The sequence below is a fragment of the Thunnus maccoyii genome, chromosome 3 (assembly GCF_910596095.1).
Source record: "Thunnus maccoyii chromosome 3, fThuMac1.1, whole genome shotgun sequence".
NCBI lineage: Eukaryota > Metazoa > Chordata > Actinopteri > Scombriformes > Scombridae > Thunnus > Thunnus maccoyii.
Window position 1 is genome coordinate 26,764,587 of NC_056535.1, and position 22,533 is coordinate 26,787,119.

The 22,533-nt window shown below is 39.0% G+C and overlaps 1 long non-coding RNA gene across 2 annotated transcripts in view; it reads left to right on the forward strand.

The window, feature by feature from the left end:
- The window catches only part of LOC121894491, a 72,323-nt gene that overhangs the window by 25,012 nt on the left and 24,778 nt on the right, over positions 1–22,533 (forward strand). Inside the window, exons 3-4 of one of the 2 annotated variants that reach the window (XR_006095546.1) lie at positions 19,026–19,061; positions 19,788–19,867. This is a non-coding gene — a long non-coding RNA (uncharacterized LOC121894491). The remainder of the gene's footprint in view (positions 1–19,025; positions 19,062–19,787; positions 19,868–22,533) is intronic. The other variant, XR_006095545.1, reaches the window with a different exon arrangement.

The following is a 22,533-nucleotide window of genomic DNA, read 5'->3' on the forward strand; positions in this document are numbered from 1 at the left end:
ACTCTGGCATATCTGAGGGTTGTAAAATTTGTGGAAATACTGTTGTTGTGTAGGAAAAGCATGCAAAATTATCAGTGAGAGACTCATCCATTTAGAGCCCAGTAAAATTACGTCAGGTTCTTACTGGCTCTAATAGATTTAGCCAAGATTAAAATTTGATTTGATTGATCCATCCCTTCTCTTTTATAGACTTGCTGATTAATGTATCACAGGAATTGTGTCTGATTGGGTCCAGGATACATCATTTGAATCGATCCATGCCTGGAAAGCCTCCTCTGAGCTTTAGTTTATCCAAGTTTATTTAAAAGTTTATCTGAGATTAATTAAATTAGCTGATATTGCCATGTCTGTACTGTAAGGATGTAGTTCTCAAATTCATTTAATCAAGTGAAGTAATTAGAACGCTAAATAGTCTGTGATTCTTACCAGCTAAAACTGCTATAATTTATCATAGCTTCAGTATGACATCAAATGAGAATACATCTCCCTGTAATTTATCATAACACATGTAGTGTTTTTAGGAATCTTCACTAGATTTTAAAAGTAAACAGTAAATAGTATTCAGTGGGGTTGGACAATGTTGCCCCACACAGTATGACCTTGGAGTGATGCACAAACACATTCAATGAGCTCTGTATCTGTATAGAACTGCAGCTGCTGTCCGTGGTGCTGAAAGCTTTCAGCATCAGCACCCCTCAAAAGCACAATATAGTTCATTGTCTTGCAAGTCCTGTGTTACCAGGAGACCGCATGAGATGGCTTATTGTCAAGCAATGCTGGTCACAGTCTCAACATCTTGCTCAAATAGAAATGTTGCTGATTTAAAATTGCTTGTAATTTGTTTGATTTGATGCACTGTGAATTCTCAACCCAGTCTCACATGAGTAATAGCTACGTTGGTCCACAGCACAAAAAGTATTAGTTTCACAATAACAGCTCTAAAATTGTAAGATGCCTTTTTTTTTAGCATATTCTTTTCTATTAGCCTGCGTCCACGTGACGTGACTGTCAAGTTTCTGTCAGTGAAAACAAACAAAATGGCTGACATTCCTTTTATTCTCAGTGGAAAATGCAATATTTTAAGATAGTTTCAGTATTAAAATGCATTTTGATAACATTTTAAAGAGATTTATTTTCATAATCTTTGTTCAGTGAATGTATATGATGTTTAGTTTGTTAATTATTATTAAGAAAATTGATAGAATGCAACATTTTCTATTGTTGATATGGTGGTTGCTATGGACACTGCTATCGCTGAAAACATGTAGCTTGCATGTTGTTCATTAATCATTGTCTTTGCGTTGTGTAGTTATCTGAGCTGGTGTGTTATTTGCATTATTTTCTGTAACTGTTTGATGTTCTTTCAATAAAAAATCATAGATTTTAGAGCGCTTCTTCTTCTTTGGATTTCCGACAGATCATATCAGTCAGGTGGGCGGCCCAGAGGACCTGCTGCTAGGAAGTAGCCCATTTTCCTCACTGTTGGAAATCCAAAGAAGAAGAAATATCTCATCCCTGGGGGTCTCTAAAATCTGTTTTTTTTTATTGAAAGGATATCATCAAACAGTTACAGAAAATAATGCAAATAACATGACAGCTCAGATAACTACACAACACAAAGAAAATAATTAAAACAACTTGCAAGCTATGTGTTTTCAGTGATAGCAGTGTTCATAGCAAACACCATAGCAACAAAATGTTGCATTCCAACAATTTTCTGGGGTGACCTGAAGCAATCTTCGTAAAAACTGACAAACTAAACATCATACACATTCTCTGAACAAAGATTATAAAAGTAAAATGCACATTTCTCGCTATAAAATGTAATCAAAATGCATTTTAATGCCAAAACTATCCTAAAATATTGCATTTTTCACTAAGAATAAAAAGAATTACAGCCATTTTGTTTGTTTTTGGAGACAGACACTTGACAGTCATGTGACGTGGATGCAAGCCAATAGAAAAAAAATAGGTTAAAAAAACATAGGCATCATATATGATGGTTCTGTCCCAGTTTCTATGTCCCTTCACCCGTCCACCAGATGCTCTCAGGCTTTCCTGCCTGTTTCAGACTGGACTGAGTGGGCAGCAGGACAGATAAGAGAGGTTGCAGATTATGTTTGAGGACCACTTGAGAAACTGTTGCTTCTACATTGACTCTCATTGGAACTAAGGGCAAAAATGAACTGAATGAACTTGCCTTAATATGCAGACCACTACATTTGACAGATTTATTGGTTCTTGTTCGTCTTGTTTGTCTTGTTCTGTGCACAGGTTCCTGGGTTAGCAATGTAACGCTGAAGTTTATTTACATGTTTATTTGCTGTGTTTGCTCAGTGTGATATGTGCACATTTAAGTTTATTATTTAATGCATAATGGTTTTAATTATTAACAGGTTTGTGCATGGTTTTATTGTGTTTTCTGGGTTTTTGGTTTTCTGTTTGCTCTGTTTCCCTTCTGTATTCCTGTGCTCCACACCTGTCCTGCATCAGTCTCAGCCCTGATCCCTGTGTCTCCCAGCCAATCAGCTCAAAGCCCGCCCTTGTGTCTTGCCACCTGTTCCTTGTTGTTTCATTAGTTCAGTTTGTATTTAAGTCCTGTTTTTTAGCTCAGAATTTTTAGATCCTTTGTACAGTTTGTTCAGCACTACATTGTTCAGTTTTGTTTTTGACTTGCCAGCTTTGTTTTTGCCTTCCCAAGCCGAGAATAAATAAGTTGATCTTCATCTTTGGTCTGCCTGATGTCTCCTGCATTTGGCTCCACCTGCTCCGCTCCACCTAGCATCTCACAATTTTAGAGCATTTATTGTGAAACTAATTTGTTTTGTGCTATGGACCAACGTAGCTATTACACATTTTGTTGTGAGACTGGGTTGGCATTCTATGTCTCGTGAGCATAGGGGAGACAAAACAAAACATGCAAAACAAATAACATTCAATTGTTTTCCAAATGGTGCTGCTGCACTTTCATTAGGAGGAAAACATCAACAACAAACACGGCTTATAAAAAGGATAAATTGCCCCAAAATTTAAAAAAAAAGTAGAACAATTCAGATCTTATGTTTATTGTTTACTGCTATGACTCCTCTTATCGGCCATGAAATGAACCCTCTCCAACATAACTCCAATGTAAGAGATGAGGGACAAAATCCACAGTCCTCATTGAGTGCAAAAACACATTTTAAAGATTAACTGAAGCTATTATCACACGTCAGTTAGTCAAATCAAGTGGATGTCTTCCAGAGCTACAATCTTTTTTTTGTACAAATTCCTCTTACACTAGGGAAGGATCCCTCTGGTGCCAGAATGAAAAGGAGGAATGATAAACTCCAATAACTTCCAACGTGCAGATGGGCTGCAAGTGACAATAATTTCATTATCAGTTAATTTGCTGATTATTTTCTTGATTAATCAAATAATCATTGTCCTTCAAATGCTCTTCACAATGTACTAAGGTGAGGCCACTTTACCAATTAAGGTCATGTCATCAAATTGCTTAGTTTTGTCTAACCGACTGTCCAAAACACACAGATGTTCAGTTAATGATCACATAAGAAATGCAGCAAATCTTCACATTGAAGAAGCTGTTATTTTCTTATTGACTGACTAGAATATTGTATTAATATACACTTGAAAAAATCTGACCCAATCATTTCAACCATTTTGACAGTATTTGCGTACTAGTTCCTCTATGTTAAAGGCATAAAATATGATACTCTTTAAACAAAGGTCAGTATTTAGGAAACATGGAGATAATCTGATCACATAATCTGACATTCTCTCTTCCTCTCTGACATTCTTTCTTACTCTTTAAATGTCATTTTATTGGAAAGTGACAGCTCATTTGCATAGTGCCAGTTCCCAATGAAATGTTACATCCACACATGTTAACAACAGAGGACAAAAAAAAAAAAAAAATCAACATATTTGCTGATAACTGACAGCTTTGCTTGATAACCCCTGTCTCTCTGTAGCATTGCAACATCTTGTTGATCTATAATGTCTGGTCTTAGTTTGCGGAAGTTTCTTGAAGAATAAGGACTTCTCATTTAATGGCAGAAACAAGGAAGGAGGAGAAGCTCCAAACAGCCGGTGCAGGTCATGTCGAGGTTGTTGACAGTGGACAGACCTTGGGGCCTGAATGAATTTGATGAGGCTGCATGATTAGAAATCTTTCCCTGCCTTCTCTTGCTCCCTGTCTAGCCCTCTCATGTGGATAAATCAAAGTCAGCCCCCTAACTGAGTCTCTGTTGCTCCTCTGTCTGCAAAGTCATTAATCCAAGGATGTGGCCCACGGGGTTCTCTCCTCCTGCTTGACTCAATAGTTGTTACATTAAAAATAAGCTTCTCTCTCCCTCGCCTCTCCACGACTCTCAGAATCTCTCTGTTATTTGTTCTAATGGGCGTCTTCTCTTGGATTTCACCCGAGAGGATGAGTTATATGTCCTGCTGGGGTTTTTCAGTCAGATTGTGTGTGTGTGTGTGTGTGTAACACTGCTGTAAATTGCTACGCCGTGCCCACACTCACACATTGCTCTAAGGGCACATTCACAGAATCTCCCACTCAGTTGGTGTGATTTGTGTCCTCATATTTCTTCTTTGTCTGCACTTCAACACGCCTCTCATGGCTGTAAATGGGCTGTATAAAGACAGATAAAGTAGAAATCAAGGCAACTAGGTCTTGTTAGGCCCACACCCATGTCACCAGTGTCAGTCCCACTCTTTCTTTTCCCTCTGTCTCTCCTCCCTCTGTCACCCTAATTTTTTTTTTTTTTTTCCTGCAACTCCCCCACTTCCCTCCTCCTCTGTTATCATGGCCCGGAGAGGAGTTGTGAAACTCATGACATTCAGATCTAGAGGGGCTGGGTGATAGGAGACAAGAATAGTCTCCCCAGTTCCTGCTGGAATCTATCTGTCTTTGATGAGCAAGTTATACAATGTCAGCACCCCCGATAATCTCGCTCTTGCAATTTGTGGCAGAGAGAGAGAATCTCATTTGTTGCGTTTGGTTACGGAAGAGTGGCTTCCTCAGCAGGGCCTGTTTCTGTTCCGTAACCGCACAACCGTAGTGACCGGTAACGTGTGCACAACCTGAAATGGAATAACGGCCAGTGTCATGAAGATAAAAGGAGATAAAATCTTAATGCTTTGTTCGTGAGCTAGTGTGTCTTTTCTCTCTCTCCTTCGCTTCTTTTCTCTTCCTCTCTAGTGTGAAACTCATCATAGGCAGTAGATTCTGTTGCTTGGATGGCAGTTGAGTCTATCTGCTTAAAATTCAAAGTTGTGTGTGTCAAACAGAGCTCTCACACAGCCCCTTAGACTCAGTAGCCTGAGAGGATGGAAAGTAGTTCCTCTGGCTAACAGCAAGAGGTAGTGTTGCTCCAAGACAACTTCATTAGTATTTTGACGTCCTTTCTCCTGTTTGCTATTCTTACATAAAACCCTATCCATAGTGAGTATGATGATTATTCAGCTTCATAGTGAGTGGTGAATACATGGTGAGGTTTTTTTGCATTAGAAATTTGAAGTTTGCTATTAAACTGCCTTTTAAAATACAATTGATTAAAAGTCAGAACTTTAAAATGTAATTAACTATTGATGATTTTGTGATGTTTGCCTAAACATGATTTTGAGCATTTCAGGCCACTGAGGCAGGAGCCTGTTGTCCTTGTGATCTTGTCAGGGAAGTTGTTGTGTGCACAGATGGTAAATATTTAATGTGTCTGTGTCCTGCTTTGCTGTTGCCACAGGGGAGGGACTGTACAGTAACTATGTAATAGCTCCTTAGCCCTTAAGACCCACATTAGCAGAGCTGTTGCTGCACTTGAAGGTTTACTGACTATTCTCACCTGAGGAGAGTGTGGTTTGTTTGGATGGCGGCTACTCCATAAGCCACATCCAGATCAATTTGTTTGTGCTCAACTCCTAGTACATCAGCAGTTATCTGTTGTAGGGGCAGGGATGTCAACTGCAGTATGAACCACATCATAGGATCTGTGTTTTTGTTGATTATTATCTTGCCTTTTTTGAGTACAAACTATTGTAGACAAGAAAATCAGTGCAAAATTTCCTTCACCAATAATTTACTAATCAAGTTCCTTCACATAGTTTCTAATCTTCATTCCGTGCAATTATTATTTCACTCTCCATATTTTTCCTCCTTACAGCATCCTGTATTGATCATTTTCTGCTCGATATAGTATGTGGATAACAAGCTACTTTACTCTGCGCTGTAACTCTGTCTCTTGGTCTGGAGGTGATTTGTTAGTAAATTTTTTATCTACCATCGTGACAGCAGTATTTCAAGGTGCCCTGAACCCCCATCTGACAGAGGTCAGCCTGTCATTACTGTCCCGCTCCTCCCGTCGTCAGTCAAGTCCTCAAAGTCAAGGCTGACCCTGACCCAGTTTAGAGGAGCGCTCCAACCAGCATGCTACATCTCCCGAAAGAAACCTGCAGACATAGACTAATTACACCAAACCGCCCTTTCCTTTTCACCTGCCTCACACAAATCACTCTGGGTAAATAGCTTTTTTTTCTTTTTTCCCACATCCTCACTAGGGACATCTTTTGAGGGACACGAGGGATAAGCAATGGTGAAAAGGGCTCTTGAAACTACATTACTGAAGTGACAATAACAAGTTTGTGAGCAGAAGTCTGGCTCTGGAGAATCTCTCTGTTAGAGACATTACATTTCAGTGCCATTATCAGCAGAGGAACCAGGGCAAGCTGACTAGAAAGGAGGAGCAGTCATTCATGTCCCCTTTGATTGAAATAAAAAAGATCTTACAAGAGGAGGATGTAAATTTTTGCCTGTGGATTACAGTACACTATGCCTTGAAAATACATGTGTATACTTTTTCCAGTGCAATAAAGAAAAGCATAGCAAAGCTGGCAAATTTCAAATGTTTACAAAAGATAAATACAAAGACTAAAATAATGAACCCTCCTAATACTCAGATCCTGCAAGAGTGAACCACCTCCGCTGAGAAGAGATCTTGAATGTCTGTTTCATTCAGGCTCAAATATATTTGATGTCAGCCCTAGGTCATGACCTAAATATATCAGATGAGACACACTGTTCAATGAATTTGCTCTTCATTTCCAATGCCATCAATTTATCTTACAGTATAATTTTTCTATTGTATTTAGGTCCATTTTCGCAACAGATGCCTGATTTGAAAGACAGAATAGTCAAATGTAATGCATCAATGCTGGGTAATCAACATCAATATCAATCAATAAAGGAGCTGAAGCACCTTGGTGGGGACACATTCCTGTGTCCTTTCCTCCAAACTTCTGATTTGATTTATAGCTCGTGTCTGGACAGAGTCTAGTCAGACCTAATAGAATCAAGAAAGGTTGACTGAGGAGTCATCAGGGCACCCAGACATTACCACTGACGTGAGGTAGGACAAGAGGACAATCAGTGCACTTGAACCAGACAAGGCAGGGAAGGATATACTGTCCCATCATAGCAGAAAACTTAATAATTTACTCAGATAAACAATATATAAGACAGGTAGTGGAAAAAGCAGCCAGAGGCACAGGGAGGACATGAAAGGAGAGAAGGGCAGCGGGGAGGATCGAGAGAGGGAGGTGAAATGGAGAGGAAAGAAAATGAGAAGAGACAAGAAGAAGATATCAGAAGATTGTCTCTTCTTGTTTGACTATAAGCAGATAAGTGCTCTGCAAGCAGATTGAAAGAGATATCACTTTAACCACACCCTGACACGGGTGTCACTTTGACATGCCTCTCCTTTTGATTTATTCAGGACATTCAAGGAAGACTTTGAGAAGTGTGATCGGAGCAGAATGTTTAAATGTTAGCTACAGAGCTAGAATTTCCAGGCCAAAATAGTTCAGGTAACATGAGAGGTTTGGTGTGGCAGATGATCTTTTGGCATGCCTTCTTTTCAGTCTAACTCAATTTCAGGGGGAGTTGTAATCTAAGACGTGAACCTGGTAATTTTCTAGCAGAGTAAGGTGTTGTTGGACAAAATGTTCCAATTACAGAAGAGATTTATTTGGCTCATACAGTTGGTGAATCTCAAATATGCTCTTTCAAATCATCATGTTGAACATGTAGAGTCCAATGAATCAAATTAAAATGAAAAGGAGGTGTGCCAAATAAGCTAGCATGGCACCTTGATATTGCATTTAATTTCCAGCTCAATGCAAAGTTTCTGCCAGATCACAGGAACATTTCAGTCCTGAACATGTGCAGCATTCCACCTCATATCTACAGAGAGGTTTAAAAAGTTGCTTAATACTGTATATAAATGATCAAGCTGTCAAATTCGGTTTAGTGACTGCCGCCTCTGTCATGGCAGTTTCTCTACTTGGACCATACCACATGTCTTACTTTGATGTTTAATCCTTACTTATTTTCAAAATGTATACGGTGTGTTGTGTTTAAACAAGACAGAATCTACAGCCACGTTTGCAGCACTGTCAGGCTGTACCTAGCCAGAGGCGCCTGAGCAATGGATCTCTCCTTTCATCCAGCAGCTCTGCGCTGTGCTTTCATTATTATGATTATTCTCTCATTTTCTCATATAGGGTAAAGGAGAGGTGCAAGTTTACTCTAAGGTTTGGTTTGGCTGTAAGGTCTGGTTTTTGACTAAAATGGCCCCTTTTTTAAGTCTTGAAGAGCAAAAGCCAGGTTCTGAATTGTGCATTAAAATAGTCTTTGATTTGAGATAATTTAGGTTCAAATGATCTGCTTTTGAAGTTATGATTATTCATTCCTGTATAACATTACAACTACATCAGCTAGTGGTGCTATTGAGAAAAGTTACCACTAGAGCCTGTGTGTAAAATAAATAGCTGCAATGCAAAAAACTTTGCTGCAATTGTTAGACTTTGGAGATGGCCTTGTGAGTATTGAGAATAACAACCCTCAGGTTTATCCAGATTTAATTATCCAAATCATATTGTGTTGTAAGGCTATTTCATTTATATAATTTGTTTGTCCTTGTTTAACCTTGAAGATGTCCTAGTAGCCTGCATCATTTTAGGCTACATAATAAATTTCATTAATATAATTTCAAATATGAAATAGCCATTCTTCTAATAATCATTTCCTGTCCTGATCCACTAAATTATATACTCTTCTTGATGCATTCTTGGTTTTCGTAGCAACCTCAATTTAACTAATCTAGACTAATGCAGGTGGCTGTTTCTTGACCTAATCCAAGAGGTTAGGTGGTTTAGAAAAGCAGAAAATTTGTTTTAAATTACATTATTTTTTTCTGGGGGAGGATCCACAGACACCCCCGCCCCGCCAATTATGTATCTTTCCAAGGTTGTTCCCCCATTTGAAAACATAACCAGGTGCCCATGTACCTAGCCACAACAGTGAGCAGCATGCTAATGTGCTGAAGTCAAGCAAGTTTATCATGTGGGTGTTAGCATGCTAATATTAGCTAATTAAACACAAAGTACAGCTGTGGCTAATGATCATGTGATTTGTTTAGCAGGTATTAAGTCAAAGTATTGATTATGGCGCTAGATGAAAAGTCAACAGATCACCAAAGTGCTTACATTCATCGTACCAAATTGAATGGCAATCCATTCAATAGTTGTCAGCCTCATGGTGGTGCTAGAGGAAAAGTCAGGGGGAGTCACCAAAGTCAGTAGGATTCAACCTCTTGGGACCATGAATGTCTGTCAATCCATCCAATATTTGTTGAGATATTTCACCTGCCATCCATAGAGGCACTCAGCTAGCATGGCAAAAAGGTCAGATTCATTTATGTCAACAGAAGCCCTGTCATGTCTCTCTGGCCAACCTCCAAGTGTGTTGTTACCTCTACATGCCTATTTCCCACAAAACCATTGAGCAAAGAGCTCTTATGATTCACATCATGAGAATTGCTTGTCAGAGGTGAACAGCAGGGGGACGTTGCCAGGACATGCTGTAGGTAGGAAATATAAGTATTGTGTGCCATCCTCCTGCTGAACATGAAAAAAATATTAGTCAGATAGCGGCTGAGAAATCATCCTGTTTGTTACCAGGACAACAGGACAGCCGGACGCACCTTTCTCTTAATCTGGCAAGGATAGGAGCTATTTAGTCAGAGAGCACAGAGGAGAAACAAGGAGGGAGGGCCTGGACGTGTACACACATAAAATACTCTCAGAAAAAAAAAAAACACACACACCCAATGAGGGCTCAGACAAGGAGGGAGGAGAGAAGAGAAATAGTTAGAGGTGTAGAAAGAGAGGAGAGGTGCACAGAGAAACAAACAGAGATAGAAAAAGGTAGAGGTATGACTGTTATTCTGTAGCCCTGTGTTGTAAACAGCACTGATATTCTGCACACCCCTGGGAAGCCTCATCAGCCATTCAGCAGGATGCCTCAGAGGAAAAGGAGTTTCACATTTGGAGCTTATGGAGGGTAAGATGATAGAGAATTAATCTCTCAAATGTGCATTGATTATGGAGTTTGCCAGCTAACTAGGAATGAAACTGTAAGGCAATACTAATGCACCTGTCGCACCCTGTTATTAACCCACCTTACTCTGTCTAAGAGGAGTAGTGAGAGGAAGGTGTGAGACTGCTCTGGGACTTGCACTGCATCTGCTCAGCAACTGCAGAACTAGATGACTCTGACAAGGTCATTGACTGTCAGCACCGTGCTCTCCTAATTTACAGCACGAACCATTAATAGTGAATAGCTGCCTTGATGCCGAAATAATGAGATCAGTTTATGAATGTTCAAAGCCAAAAAGGTAGAGGTTAAAGAGATTCCTTTTGTGCATGTGATTGGCTCATCAGGATCATGATTGTCTCATGTCTCATGTTGACCTATTCCAGCGTGTTTTTTTTTTTCTGAGACTTCTCATAAGTTGTTGGGCAGACAGTAAAGACTACTCACCAAAATATCAATGCACTGCTAGTTTGAGAAAATTCATCCGGCCTTTAGTTGTAAATAAAGATCAAGACACAAGGTGACGTTCTCGTCTCTACTGGATTCCTGTAGGAGGAAACAAACACATTAAAAATGAATCACTGGTCATTCGTCATCAACAACAGTGTTGTTTCATTTTCAGACAGACAATTAAATGTTGCTAATATTGCGTTATTGTGAGATAAAGTATTCAATTAAAGGCAAATTTAGGCAGTGCATTTCACTCTAAGGGAAGAAACAGAGAGCTTTCAGCAGCATCCTTACTAAGTTAAATATATCATCAGCATGTTTGAAAAGAGGATATAAAAGAGAAAAGTATCTACATGTGAATGCCGACTTTGGATAGTCACAGTCTTGCATGAGTGTAAGTGATGATTTTGTAGCAGTAAGAAGAACGTGAATTTTTGAGATATGAAAATACTTTGGTTTATGAGCAGTGAGCCGCTCAGCCACACAGTGCATTAGAATTCATGAGGCAATGAAATTACTTTTTACTATTGTGTTTTGCTGCTCGTGGGCTCTGCCAAGTCTGCTTAGACTCATGAGGCTCAATTTGACATTTTTGTGGTAGAAGTCAGGTTTAAAACTAGCCTGAGTGCACAGGCAGATGCCGCTAACCAGTACTACACTAGAAAGTGCTATGTAGGGCACAGAAAGCAACATTTCTGGAGCAGCATCAGACACTTTGTTACTAACATGTGCAGTGAGACTTTAGGAATAGTAGTCCAAAATAAATATGCAGTTATTCTCAAAAATGCACTTGAATGCACACCCTGACTGTGATCTAAATTATATACTGAAACTATGTTCAGAGTCTTATGTGTAAAGTTACTAAAAAGTTTACATTTTATTAATCATTTTTTAGTGTCAAGTCTGATCTGGAACAACGTTTTCTTTAGAGTTTGTAGTTTTAAATAAGGCTATAGGGTTTTTATTTCCACATATATGAACTAAATGATTCACTCATTGAGCCAATTGAAGCTATTCAGTCACAAGTCTCCACCCCACCGACAGAGTTTCAAAAGATGAGACCTCCACTACGGCTATCAGACAGTCTTCCCTCACTTAAAAACCCAGCCTGTAGTAAGAAAATGGACACTGATGAGCTGGTAATATCGACTCAACTATTAGGTGCCAGATGGTCCAGGTCAACTTATGGGATTTTGGCTAATTGGAAGCCATGAAGTGCTTTGCTTTTCCACATCCTTGTTACCTCTACTAATGAAAACCCTAGTGGACTGCACATCATTTACGAGTCTATGAGTTTGGAATTTAGGTGCAAAAAGGGCCATTGAGGCTCTGTTAACTGCTGTTACCTTTTACATCCCATCAAGAGTCCATAAGTAGGGAAAGTCCCAAAAACAACAACAAAAATGTTTGGTTGTTTCTGTGCTTGTTGTTTTTTTTTCTTCAGTACTGTTTGTTTCTAGAAATACATCTTAATTAAAGCACCATGCCAGGACTTTTTGTGAACCCAACTATGAGACAGGGGGATGGATTATGGCTGTTATCCACATTATGGTTGATCTTGTTTTTGGGAAATTATTCCATTGCCCCATTTTGGCATCTTTTTTTTTTTTAACTGCACTAATCAAGAATTTTTATTAACAATGGATCAAACAGCTATGTGTGAGGTGTTGCTCATAGTGACAAAGCCATAGGGAATTATCACCTGACTCTGCGGTCATGGAGCTTTATAGCATCTCTCAATTCATTGTTTTGGTTTTACTGCCTGTGACTTTGCTGTTTTTGTTCTCTCTCAACCTTCAGCTACAACCAGCAGCCGGTTTCAGCAAAAAAAACCCCTGATAAACCCACTGTAAACAACTTGCACAACACCAAACAGCATAGATATAGATACAAATGAAGTTAGCGACCAGCTGGTGAACATAGTGAGATAGAGATATTTACATCAGAAGTTGGTGGATGCCAAAGTAGAGCTAAAAGGACACATTCATCACCAGAAACAAGACTCCAAATGAAGGCTGACTGAGTAAATAGATAACTGTGTGCCTTAAGTTGTGTTGTGCCTTAAGACGATGATTGCAAGTGATGACCTGTGAGATTCATGTTGATAAACTTGTTTTATTCATTTACCTTGCTCCAAAAATTTCAAGCAATCTATGATCCAATCTGATACCCTTCTAGTCACAGGCAGCTCCTCTAATCTTGCAACTACAAATGTCTCGATGTAGTTCGAAAACATGTCGCTGTCTGATTTGAATGAACATGTTTGTTTCAAGAAAAGTAATGATTCGCTTTTTTCACTTTAATGTGTCGAACAGTTTCAGTTTGTTTGCAGTTGCCAACAAAATGTGTCCCTGTTGTTAAAAGCCTTGTTGCTCATAAGCAGTGTCTCCAGGGAAATTAATGCCTAATGAATAAAAGGAAAAGGATTCTCTAACAAAAATGGATGAAGCCCAGACTTGGACCATCAAATTACCAGTCTCCATTTGTTTCAGGATCTGTCCTTGAAGAAGTTATTTGGTTGCAGCATAATTTCCGCTTACAATTTAATGGAAATTGCTGTTAGCAAATAACGTGGCTGTTTTCTACATGTTTTTCATCATGTCTTGTTAGCAGTAAGAAACTGCTAACAAGACATGATGAGCTGAAAGAACAACTGGAAATCGTGCCCTATTTGAGCATCAGTTTTACTGTCACCTGTGCCGGTTTCCTTGTGGATGTGACACTCTTTTTTGTTGTATGCAAATTAAGAGCAGGCAATTATGTGAACTACGCAACATGGTTTAAGAAACAATAGATGGTAGAGTGCTGTGTGGGTGAATGGGTATTTTTAACGTTGTTTGCTAGGTTGATGTTCAGTAAACTTTTTCTTTAAACCTCCCACTTGTACTTAAAATCCATAAACCCTAGGAATGAGCAGGCGAGGTCAGTGCCCCCTCATAAACACCCCTACACAAGCAGAAGCTTAAAGGCCTTGTTTGATTTGAGTGAGTTGTCTATTTTGAGATTTGAGGATGTGGTGCTGGTGTTTTTAACAGGCTCAAAATTATTGCTGGCTGGTTCCCTGCTGGTGAGTAAAGTCAGCTTTAAGCCTGAAGACAACTGGCAAATATTCAGCCTTGTGAAATATTATAGTATTGTGCACATAAACCAACTGCTCTGTTACAGTTTCCCTCGCAGGTATTATACCTAATTAGGAGGACGATGGTGTGATTGTGCATTCAGTACACCTTCACTTTCAGGCATTTCTGCTTTTCATCTCTACTGTATTTTGTTATTCATCTCTTAGATCCGTGTAATTGTTTTATAGAGCCATTAGTATGCTTATACAGATGCATTTAATGATAGCATGTTTATGAGCATGCAGATGCACGTAGCAAGAGTTTTTATCTGTTAGTTTAATTTGATGTCTCTCATTCTTATTCCACCCCTGACAACATTGTGGAAATGTAGCTCTCTTGCTTCAGTCAGTCCACATATCGTATTGGAGATTTATTCTGTAGTCTTGTCTATTCAACTATTCACATGATTTTGAGAAGATTAAAATGTTTACTATTAGCATTATCAGCAAGCTGCCAAGCTGCATCCTTTCCTAGCAGCCAGCCAAATGCTGCCTTTTGCCCCCTCAGGGCTTTGGTGGTCACTTCCACTAGAGCTGCATTCAATTTAGTCCAATTATTTTAAAAAAAAGTTTTATGGCAGATAGAAAATTGAATTAGCTGGTGAAATTCTGGTTTGCCACTTGAGCTGCAGATGCTCATGCAGCTCAAGCTGGTATGAGAGTGGACTGCTTGAAAAATAGAGAAAATGTGAAAACTGTAGATTTATGTCAATCACAGTATGTCATAAATCAGACTTTACTACTGTGAATGTTTGAGTCCTGCATACAGAACCTAACAGCCCTAATTTACTGAGCCTAGCAGAGGAAGAGTGCTGATGTAGGATAATTACTGAAGTGCTCTTGACAATCTCGTTCTGAATGGTAACACTGCCTAGTCCTTCCACTCAAAGACAGCTTGATGAATACACTTAGCTGCATCTTATATTGATTTTCTCGCATTTAACATAATTAATTGAGCTTATTGTCTGAATGGTTGAATTTTCTATTGTTGCTTTTCCTGGTAGAGGAAGACATGCTGTGATTTAAGGTTAGGTTTTATTCTCTCAGCTGTCCACATTATTCTCAAAAGATATTTGTCATTATAAGACAAAACAAAATAATCAATTGAAGTACCCACCTCACCAAGGTTATTTGAGCTAATGTAATATCAAATTATCTTTCTACATCGGGAGATAATTAATATGATTATAAGAACATGGAGGCATTTAACATGGGAAATTAGCCATTAAGTGAGGTTGTTAATCTATTTTTATGTCTTTCTAATGAGCAGAAAATCTTTAAAACACTTCAATTATATAAAAGCTCTGTGTTGAATGTTTAAATTGTCATTTTAGCCAAGCTCACTGTGTTACCTTCTACCTATTTATGTGTCCTTCCTTGAGTGATGGTAGGATGGAGGTGTAGTTGTTTATGTGACGCTCTGTTTCTCACCAAAACAGTATGTTGCCTGTGTCAGCAGTGGGATAATCACTAACCGTACTGCTGACTGGCAAGCTAATATTTCCATTCGCAACACTGGGCAACAAACACAACAAAGGAACAGAGCCCTTACCAGCAACACACTTAATGTCAGTGTTTGCATGTCAAATACATTTTACATTCAGTGTTCAAAGGTGACTTGTATCTAACAGCAATACCAAGTACTAAGAGTGTGCACTGCAAAAGGTTCATGAAATAACATGTTTGATGTCAGACACACTGGGGAGATACTGTTTCAATTTCTTACATCATCCCATCATCTCTCATATAGTTTTATCCAATATTTTGACAACGGGCACACGTACTGAAATAAAGATGGGAGGAAGGGAGGTAGAAAGCTACACAGCTGGCAGAAACAGATGGATATCAGGACGGAGGCAGAGGTGTGCACAAATACACAGATAAGACATGCAACAGCCCTCTGAGCTCTATCCTGCCACCTAGTGGTGTGGGCATGTTATTGAATATTGACCCACTGCTGCCTAAAGGATGGATTCACAATTTTTCAAGTCTGTCTTAAAACAATAGACAGGATCCCAAAGGAACATTGAAACTGGTTTTTCTTGCCATAATCATGCCTCCTGTTGATGCTGGCTGTTTAGAGATCCCTTCCTAATCCCCTTTAAATGTAAGTTACAAAATCCAGTTCTTTTTTTGTGTAAAAAATTAAAGTTTATCTGAAGCTATAAGCCTTCAGCTATGTAAATTAGTCAAATCAAGTGGATATCTCCCAAAATGATCCTCTTTTTAGTACAAAATTCTCTCTTTTTGCTATTATCCCTCTAGTGCAGCTCAACAGGGGAACATTGTCTAGGGAAACAAAAAGAGGAAATTTTGTACTTTGAAAGATATCCACTTGATTTGACTAACTCAGCTTAGCTTCAGATAAACTTTTAAAAAACATTTTTGCACCAAATGAGGACTGTAGACTTTGTCACCCATCACTTACATTGACAGTGGATTAGGAAGGGATCTTTAAACAGCCAGTATAAACAGAAGGAATGATTACAGCAAATCTGGTTCAATGTTCATATGGGCACCTGACTATTGATTTAAGACAGACTTGAAAAATTGTAAACCTATCCTTTTAATGCTGAATCCACATTTTTTAAGTTAATAAATTGTATGTACAGTAGAGCTGAAACGATTAGTCGATTAAGTGATTAGTGATTTCATGTATTTTTCTTGTGACTTGGGGCTCTGAGGAAATATGACGGGCATTTTCACAACTTTCTAACTTAAAATAATTGTCAGACTAATTAATAATGGAAACTGTTAGTTGCAACCTCAATGCATTTATTGTACTACTGTATCAAATGATCCTGCGCCCAGTCTATAGTGTTCATTGTAACAGTACTTCTTTGTCTTTTTAGGGAAAATCAATTAGTCTTGTATCTTGTATCTTGTATATGTTGGGGTGGTGGGGTATAGCTGTGTGTCTGGAGGCATTTTTCAAATATGTGAAGGAGGTGTGTTCCAGTTAAACCAAGGATTTTGTTGAAAACACATACAGTACCATACTGTTCACTCTGTTCTCATGCATCCCTAACCCTCCATGGCATAAATAAATTATTTTAAAACTGAATAAGATGCCTGTCTACGGTATGAATATTTCATGGAGGTGATAATAACTCACATGAGATGAGCGGTATAAGTGTATGCTTGCGAATGCAATTATTCCAAACTCTCCTTGGTTAAATCTTAAATGGTTTTTTGACATTGAGGAGAATCTCATTTATCATTTTGAAAGGTTTCTCGTGGGATGAAGCAAGGATAAGTAAAAACCAGTGTCAATGTCAACAGATTGGTGACAAAATGTTAGTGAATAGCAAGCATGTATGTTGTTTTTGTAGCATTTATCTATGCATGATGTCAGTCAGTATTTTAGTATTTTACTTCTATAGAAATCTTGTAAGGTTGAGAGATTATCTTTAAGATTGACATCTTACTCAGATGGCCCTGCAGTAACCCCACACAGAGTTAAAATCGAGTCTCCCTGACACAAGGAATGGCTTCAATTACATTTATGGTATTTTAATTTTGTTGTTTACCGTTGAATGCAGCGAGTGCCTGTGAGTGTGTCGGCATCAAATGACAATGGTAATTATTTGATTGGCTTAGCCCTGGGGAGGACAGGATAAGCGGTGATAATCAGTAGATTGATTGTCCACAGCCAGCGTCTACTCTGGGGCTGCTTCAAAGATTTATCCAGGTGGGAGAATTTGCCCTGCAAAATTGTTATGCAGTGTAAATGTAGAGAGAGAGAGAGAGCACCAACCATCCAAAACTCACACCAGCAGAGGAAAACAGACAAAACACTTTTTTTCTTTCTATTGCTGGCTCTTCTTTTCCCTCTTTCTCTTTTCCTAGCAGTTAATTTCACTCATGAACACACACACACTTTCTTTCTCTCTGTGTAATTACACATGCCAACCTACGTTTTCCTCTCAGGAAAAAGAAAATATTTCTTGTTATATCCTACTTGCTTTGTCAGCTTCCTGCTTTAATTTACCCTTTTGATAGTGATATTTGAACCTCCTTTTGGTGAAACCTGCACTAAACCACCCCCTCATTCAGACATTTCTAGACTCCAGTGCTTTGTCTGTCTGCCTGCGCAGCACATCTGCCAGCCGCCCTTTTCCATCCTTGAGACGATCCCACTCTAGATGTACTTAGCGAGTGGCTGGCAGGCAGAGGAGTAGATAAAGGAAGTGGAGGGAAGAAAAGGGATCAGTGGAGGGAGGCGATGTGGATCACATTCATCTGGCTTTCATTGAGCCACATTTTGGTGTAAATTGTTGAAAACATTAAAGCTGCTCTAATCTAAAAAGTTTTATATTACAAATGGATCTAATCACCGTGTGTAATTTAAAAGGGGTTGCCTGTAGTGACAAACCCACAGAGAATTATCGCTCAACTCTGCAGTTTTCCTGAGCTCTGCGGAGCATTTCAGCATCTTTTAGCTCACTGTTTTGGTTTTAGAAACCCGCAACTTTGTGGTTTTTGTTCAGTCTCAGCATCATTTTTGGCTGCAGCAGACAGTTGTATTCAGGAGAGAAAAAAAAAAAGCATTACACACTACCTGCCTCGCACCACACTGGAGAGAGATTAAGGTTGTGACTAGCTGGTGAATGCAGATGTACCTTAATAAATTGGATAGAAACACAATTCCATGTCTGCTTGATGTGTAAATTGGCGAAAAGTTTGCTTAGAACTTAATGAGTTGATATTGTGCTGCCCCAGGTGGCCAAAAAAGGACAGGAACAATAAGCATGTTTACATTTGAGGTTTTTTATCAAGTATTTTCATTGATATGGTAAACAATAAACTCATTAAAACTTCATATCTTTATAAGTTTATATCTACTGTTAATTAGTCTAAAGAAAAAGGGAAAATGCCCATTATCAGATAAAACTCTAATAATAATAAGATTGCTCAGTTATCAGTAAGCCTACTTTACACATCTTTCTTTGTTTTGCCTCAACTTTCATCTCTCAGTGATGGGAACCAAGATTAATCTGCTGTCAATTTATTTCTTTCCAGAGTTGACAAGAGCTTCTCCAGGAGCAGAAACTTATGGTGAGTCCTCTCCCAACTGAAAAACAACATTATGCATCAAAAATCTTTTTATCATGCTTGACAGCCTGCAACACATCCTTATCCAATGATTCCAACTATTGAAGTCTTTGAGATACAGGCTATTTCAACCACCATCTTGATTACATATCCAACTTCAATCATCTAAAAGCAGAACAAAACATGACTTGGATGTCATGGCTTAGCTCTAATTCTGTATTCTGTGTCTATCGAGGGATACAATTTCACTTTATGTGAACATTCATGTTGTCCTTGTATTCCAACAGTGTTCACCTTCAGCACGGCTGCCTGTTGTGTGCTGCAGCAACAAACAAGAACTTTGCCGTACTTGTATGTTAGGGGCGGTTGACTCTACATGAAGAGCATATAGCAAGGCTTTGGTTTGTCCATCAGTTTTATGCTTAGTATTTTTAGTAAAGGCACGCCTCTCCACTTTAATATCCTTAAAAGAGAATTAAGTGTTGATAACATGACGACAAAAAAGGGTGAAAGGATGATAAGACGTATATTTTTAGAGCAGTAAAACTAGGAGCAGGCCTTCCTTCCTCTTTATCTCAACCCTGGCTTTTTCCTGGCTCATTATGAGATTTCCAATTTATGCATACAATTATTTTCACACTGAGAAAACGTATCTCTTCTAAAGGCTTTTGACATCTGCATATGATGAAAATGGAGATTGTGGAGCTTGTAATGTTCCCTGCTTGGCAGGTAGTCTCTCAGCACGGAGAAGGGAATGTGTGACTGTAAATACAGGGGCAAGAGCAGATGGAGGAAGACAGGGAGCAGAGGTATGTGTGTAATGCCAGCTGGGCATGTAGAGCACGAACCTTTGAGATCACAACCTCCACAGAACAACAGATACCACTATGATTTGCAATATTTCAATTATGTTCCACTCTAGCAAGGAATCCATGAGCATATTTGTTTATAGGGCTATGAGTTATGTACCTTTTTATTCAAGTCCATGTTTATATGCTTTTGTGATATTTTATTGATATTATTATTATGGTATAAATATAGTAATAAGCATATTAACAGTTTCAATGGTATGGAATGAAGGCAGCAAATGTCAATGTCATAACAAACACATCACCTGCTATAATGATGAGTAATAATAGAATTTTTCTATTTACTAATCTAACACTGAACACAGTCCGTCCCGAACACAGTGAGGGAGACGAAATCTTATTTATATTTGTAACTTTCTGCTAGAGTTTTTGTGTTTGTCTCTGTGTCATAAAGCAAAAGAATGTATTCTTTTCTTCAGAGGGATTTCATCCTTTTGTTTACCAGGCTGTCGGCCAGCTCGCCAGCAGCTAAAAAAATCATGTTGTTTCATCATTATATATCAAATGGGGCATAGACTCATAAAAAACTGAGTCATAATGAGTCTGAAAAGGACAATGGGAGGGTATACTGGGAAGGGGAAATTGAAGGTGCAGTGATGATCCAGACTCATCAGAGGAGAATTCACCCTTGCACACCCGCTGAATTTCATTATGAGGATTCGGGTTTCTCTCTGTTGCGAACAGGTCTGTAGTGCATGCTAATGTCGCCTCAGGGCTGGGTTGTGCAGTTCCTAGCTATCCACAGTACAGCTCTCTGATTATAATCACTGAGTCATTATGACAATTGTGTATTCCATCACTAGGAGGGATTTCTTGAAGATTCCATTTTTCTCCACATCCAGTAGGGTTTGTTTCAATATCATATATGGTTGCATCACTTTAGAAAAGGTTTATGACTTAATTAGGACATGTCTCAGTTTTTGTCCGTAAGGAAGTTGGTGAAGGGGGTCTCTCCATCTCCGTTACCAAGCCTGTCACACAGCTCTTGTGTTAGGAACAGCACCATGACAGCAAGATTTACACCAGTGGCTTCAAACCACAGTGTCTGTCGTTAAAAATTGGCTTTCCTGGATCCCCTGCCATGTGCCTCAAATCCATCACAGCATTATCCTCAACCAGCCAGGTGTGTGCATGTGTGTGTTTTTGTGTGTACAAACAAACACACAATGCCCACACTTTTCTGTCACTCTTACCGTGCACCATCATCACCATCTCCATCATCTCACCTTGGCACACAAACACTTTCTGCTCGTGTTGATTTGACTTGAGTAGCCCAGAATCATTTGGGCACGGTGGTGCTCTCCATGAAAGGTGAGAACACACTTATTTCACTGTGCTAAACTGCTCACAGCACAGTGTTCCCAATTAAACACTCATTAACTTGATTGCTCTCGATAATGGTGGTGCTTATCTTCCTCAGTCTAAAGCTCCTGCTGTGCTGCACTAAGGAGGCCAGAATAAATGCCATGGCATTTCTGCAAGATGTGTCATTCTGGATGTAGGGTTTTTGTCCCTAACAACTATTCTTCAGTAAAAGGGGGCAAGCATTAGAATGGCATATTGCAATTAAAATTACTGTCTAGTTGCATGCAAAGAAAGTAAAACAACACGATCAGCATGTTTATTGTAATCTAACTATAAATTAAAATCATTTCTTAATTAACTTGTTTGGTTAGGAACAGCCTTCAAGGGGGTCCTCTTTGAGATAATGTGATATATTATGTATGTGCACAGCTGGAAGTACGCCTGTTGCCTTGCAGCCATCTCCTCTGAGCTGTGCCAGGGCCATGAGCCTGAGACACTCTTTGACTGACATGAGGAGCTGGGTGGTAATGAAGTGGTCCTCAGTGTTGAACGATGAGGAAGAGTCAATTGAAGAGGTCTCTGATTGGGTATTTTTGCCTCTTCAGATTGCTGTTAATGGCCGCTCTCCATCCTAATATAGGAATCAGTGTCATGAGGAGAAAGCAAACAGGAAAAGGAAGCAGCAAACTGTGGCTCAGTAGGCGGATGCAGGTTGATATACTGAGTCAGGTCATGGCTTTACTGTCATGGGGATATACAAACCGTTTACATTTAACATATTAGATAAGATAAGATAAGATATACTTTATTGTTCCCTTGGGGAATTTTTTCTCGGCCATCACAAAACATTTTAAATATTTATCTCCCAAACATACTTACATGCATACATACCTTACATCATTCATACAAAACAAACAAACAAAAAAAAACGCAATGACATTGATAAAAACCACTACAGCTTATAAAACAAGATAAATAATATTGCACCAGTATTGCACATTGTAGCAGGATATTGCATGTTCAACATAAGACCAACATACACACATAGTGTGTGTATACATATATAGACATATGCAGACATTCTGGATGGATAATGGCAGTCACCATATGAACAAAATATAAGTAGAGCCTTCCTGATATTGAGTTTCACCCAATTTTACCTCCTGAACAGCCTGGATGACTTGCTCCATCTCATCTCGCAGATGTTCAATTGGACTGAGATCTGATGGCTGAGCGGGTCAGTGCATCAAACTGAACTCATTGCAATGTTCATTGAACCATTCCTGGACAGTCATAGGCTA